Source organism: Andrographis paniculata, unplaced genomic scaffold (assembly GCF_009805555.1).
Source record: "Andrographis paniculata isolate CXL003 unplaced genomic scaffold, ASM980555v1 Contig194END, whole genome shotgun sequence".
Classification (NCBI taxonomy): Eukaryota; Viridiplantae; Streptophyta; class Magnoliopsida; order Lamiales; family Acanthaceae; genus Andrographis; species Andrographis paniculata.
The window spans coordinates 5,001-10,000 of NW_026137473.1; positions in this window are offsets into that span (position 1 = coordinate 5,001).

Sequence of the window (5,000 nt, forward strand, 5' to 3'; positions counted from 1 at the left end):
CATATAGGCAGTGTGATTTGGGGATCTTTTGTTTGCTCCGCAAGGTAGCCAGAGCCAGCCAGTTTTTCACTAAATAGGCATAAGAGTATTTTCACTGCAGAAAAGTAGTGCGGAGAACTAGTCAGAATTGGGCCTGCCATCCAATTCGTGACGTGGATGATCCGCCGAATCCATTGCTGACTTCACCACGATCGATTAGGTGAAACGGTTCTGCAAAGTTTGTTTGTTCATACAGGCAGCGTGGTTATAGTAGTCAGAATTGGGTCCGCCATGCAATTCGTACTGCATGGCGAGACTCCTCTACCACTCTATAAATGGAGGCTCGATAAGTGTCTTCACTTCATCAAATGAAAATCAAATAAATTGATTACTTGCACGTATGGCTATGGATGCTGCAAACAGGCTTTATGCAATTGCTGCCGAAATGGGGCAACTGCAAAATGAGATGGAAGAGCGCCGTAGAGTGCTAAACCTCTTTTTGAGGAGTGTTAGAACACTGGATCCTGCCAGGAAAGGAGCGCGCATTCGCGCTGCCAGAGAGCGTATCGAGGATTTGGAGGGGAGGCAGCAAGCGCTGCGGGCGGAGCAGCAAGCACTCATAGTGCAGGCTGTCACCCACGGGCACCGGGGAGACTAGAAGAGTCCGTCGACTCTTTTTCTTTTTTTTAGTATCAAAAGGTTTAAGTAGACGCAAAGTAGTGTGTTTTAATGCATGACTTTCTTTGGCTTTGTTTAGTAGAGATCTACTCCGATGCTTACTGGAGTCCTATTTATGCTAACTATCTTTGTTTGGTGTTATTTTGTATGTTTGCATGTATGGGAACCCTAGTCAAAAATGTTTACTACTTATGCTTTTATAAAAATAAAGACTTATTCGTGCTTAAAATGAAGTGATTTCCTTTTTTCTCTCTATCTATGAGAATAGAATCTTGAAATGTTAGGCTCATTTTCCGAAAATAAAGTGCGGGTTTCTCTTTAGGTAATGTCAGTGCTTAGGGATTCATATGTAATCTCAGGCCAACCCATCAAATTCGAAGCATTTCTTGGTTTGGATTTGACTTTGTTTTGTTAGGATTCTATAGCCAACAAATTGGCGACCACAGTGGGAGAATTCGCAAGATTGCCAATTACACATCTCAAGACAATTTTATTCGACTCCGATCTGGTCGAATTGTCGAAAGAAGTCATAGCCACATGACTGGTTCTCAGTCTCAACCTTCCAGTACATCTGCGGGAAGCACGGCGTCCATACCGCCCGCAATCCCGCCTGTAGGAGGTACAACTCAAGTACCCACCGAATGGGCGGCCTATGTTCAGCAATTGAACAACCAACAGACCGCCACCATGCAAGCAATGCTGCGTGATCAACAAAATCTGATGCAAAACATGATAGATCAAGCTTTTTCAAGGGTCACGCTTCAAACGGGCCCCACACCCTCAGTACTATCTCCATCCCGGCTTCAGGCGAATTTCGCAGGGCCATCTTATATTGAGAGCACGATCCCAAGTGTCACGGTTCCGAGCAGGGTGGATAGGGGGAAGTCGCCTCTTACTTACCCCAATAGTGTTCCACTAGGAACAAGAACGGAGCCCCCGCCAGGTTATTTGAGGGAAGAACGCCTGGGAGGACAAGGCCATGATCCCATCACTATACACGACAACCCACCGTATAGGGTTGACCCTGAAGACGTCGCTCATGTTCTTAGAGTACACTTCGGGATGAATCCTCAGACGGTGAACCGCCCAGCGTATCAGAGGCCATTTCCGGAAAGCACTAACTCGTTGGAAGTTGGTCCTAAGACAGGTACTTTGACTTATGAAAGCAAGGTTCGAAGGGACGAGCAGCCTTGGAAGAAGGAGAGCAAAAGAAGGGTTCTCTTTCGGCAGCTCCGTATGAAAAGTTGGTAGAAATCTTCCTAGCCATCACAGCTGCACCTTTCCAGAGTTCGGTGCGGAAGAGCTTGTTCTTCGAGGGGCTAAGTTTCTCCTTCTTCCTTTTTTCTATTGTAGCCAAGTATCTAATGCTGTCTTAGCCGATTCTTCTAGAAGTAGTGCGCTATGATAGTTTACCAGAGTACCCAAAGGGTCTTGTCTGAGGCAAACCTCGTCTATCTGATCGGTCAAGCCAAACTAGCTATGCGCTTCGCACCTTGCTTACCGGGAATTGCTAGTTCGTGACGAAAGCCCTTTTCGGGACTGGGCTAACGCGCCTTTACATTACAATAGGCTCAAGTGCATGTATTTACCGTGGCTTAAACAGCTTTTATTGTAGTGAAGATCCTCAAGGCTAGAGCACTGCTTAAAGATGTAGCGCTTTCTGTTCTGCAGCCTGTCTATTAGAGTAATCCTCACTCTTCCTTTTCTGCGTCGTGTACATCGATCAGCTCCTCGATCTAGGGACTAAAGCTGGAGTCAAAATCGTTATTCTTTCCCTTTCTTCAGTAGAATCCCCAGTCCCAAACGCCTACTCAAAACGTTGAGGGGGTAGCCGACAAGAAGGATGAAATCCCGAAATGCCCCAATAAGACTACCTTTCAAGTAATAAAGAAAGGGGCGGACAACTATTCTAACTCCCGATGCAGGAGTAGGAATCTAAATGAGGAGGAGGGCATCTGCTCTTAGATGACATTTCGTTAACTGCCAAGAGCCTGAAAAAAGCTTCCTTTCATTTAATAAAAGTTCAATCCCGTTCAACAATACGCCCTACCTCCACTCAGAATGGTTACTGGACAAGAGCGAGCTGACTTGCCGCGAAACATATACGCACCTGCCTCTGATACCCAATCAGAAGAGAAGGGCAAGCCTTTCGAGCTAGATTTGGAAGGGGCCATTGGTTGGTTCATAGGACGTAAGCTTCTAAGGATGCTCGATTCTAAGATCGTCTTCTCCCTCACACCCTTCTCTCAAAGCATCGGATTCAATTACGAGTTGGCCTGCAGCTCCTTTTGTCTATTCCGACAACTTGGGATACTTATATAGTATAGGCTACGTAAACCTCAAGCCTAAACCTTATGTTCACCTCTTCGTGCCTTACTTGTCTGTCCTGCTTCCTCTTTTCATTCAATATCCCCTGAAAATCCTTATCCTGGCATCTGGTAGGTAAATGCCAACCTCCTTCGGACCCTTGCTTCTTATTCTTTCTCTCTCATACGATTTAACGATTTAGTTACCTCAGAGAAAAAGAGAAAGAGAATAATACTCAGTTGCTCAACCGTCGGCTATAGCTGAAGAAAATGCCATCTCAGGTTCTCTTTTCTCTTTCTCTTCCGGAGTTACGGCTTTAAGGGAAGTAGCTCTTGCTAGAGTGAAGAGGAAGGGGACATAAGAAGAAGTGCTCCCTAGGAAGTCAATCTATTTGTACTGAACTATTTGAACTAATTTGCTCTATTTATTAGTACCAAAACATCTGCATAAAAAACTCTTAGGGAACGTAGCGAGATGGGGTCATCGTATTAAGCCTGGGACTTACGCTAAGTCTTATGTTGGTCATATTGGATTGAATAGAAAAGGTCAAATAGTGGTACAATATAGTGAATCATAGAATCGAATTCATTAACTATTTCCCAACTAGGGAAAAGCAGGGATGAGGGGAAACTGGGAAATACCAGAGTAGAGAGCGAAAGAGATTCATTTTCAATCCACCAAAGGGACTAAGAAAAGGATGTCGGGCGAATGAGGAGTAGGGATCCGATGAGAGGTTCCCCAGGAAACTATGCCGGCGGACATGATGGAAAAATACAAGGAGAGCGGAAGGGGGGACAGGCACTTTCTTACTGGCCCGTAAGAGTAAAGGATAGAGACTGTGGATATCTCTTTTGTCTTAAAAAAGGACTACACTACAACTGTAACGAATGCCCTCTCCTTTTAGTCGAGCCTGGGCCTACAGAATAGGTTTAGCTTTAAACCTTGCTGGCTTACTGGATGGCCTAGAAGATGACTATCTGATACTAGTGCTTTTGTACGAGAACCCACTATCAAAAAAAAGTGACTGGCTTATCTTTGCCAACGGAAAGGAGGACGAATGTAAAGGGTCCGAAGGAGAATTGGATGGATTGCTTATTTTACGGATATTTACCCCTTTCGAATCTCTAATCCGAGGGGAACGACAGCTGGATGTAAGGAAACTGACCCCTAATCGAATAAAATAAAGTACATGAAACAGACCACCCTTTTTTCAGGCTCTTATGAAGCCGCAAGCCCATATGCGCAGAAATTCCCCTGCTATGTCGAAAATCTCTCTCCCAGTCTCTAGCTAAGAGGTAGCGAGATTCATAAATAAGAAGTCCATTGAGGCTTACATCTCGCGCAGTAATAGATAGAGCTCTTTCCGGAATAGCTTATCTTAAGAATTCATTTCTTTCCAACGCACAAGTATGTACTAAGCTCTTCAAACCTTTCCCGACCATGTTCTAAAACTCGCCCGAGATGTAGTCTTTCGCACTGACCGATCTATTAAATTATAGAAAGAGACTGATTTCAAACCAACTTCCCGAAGAGCAGTAATACGCCTGCTCCTTGAGTCATGTTATGAGTTGAGCTAAGGTGTTGGTGTTAGAGAAAGAGCAAGCAATGAGCAAGAGCTAGCAGCTAGAAGAGCTTCTTCTACTAGTCCTTGTCTTTATCTAGCTGGATTAATAAAGATCTTCTTTCAGCTGTTCCTGCGCCTACTACTGAATATCCTTATTCAGTAATGGACTAAGGGGATACCTTTCAACAAAACAACCCTCGACAGGCCTGTTAGCAGGTGTAGCTCGTACTCTGACTTCCTGAAAAGCAGCCCTTACCTTAACTTCATGAAAGCATCCTCCTTAGGGTCACAATCCCATAGCATCAATCTTTAACGGAATATCATTTAGTAATTCAGTATCATTGTACTTCCCTAATTTCCAATCCTTCTATACATATATTAGACCGGACCCAGTCTTAGGGCTGCCTACGTATCTCTCAGATAGTTGCTTTCTATGAGAGAATCAGGTCACCGTAGTTCACTTTTTTCTTCT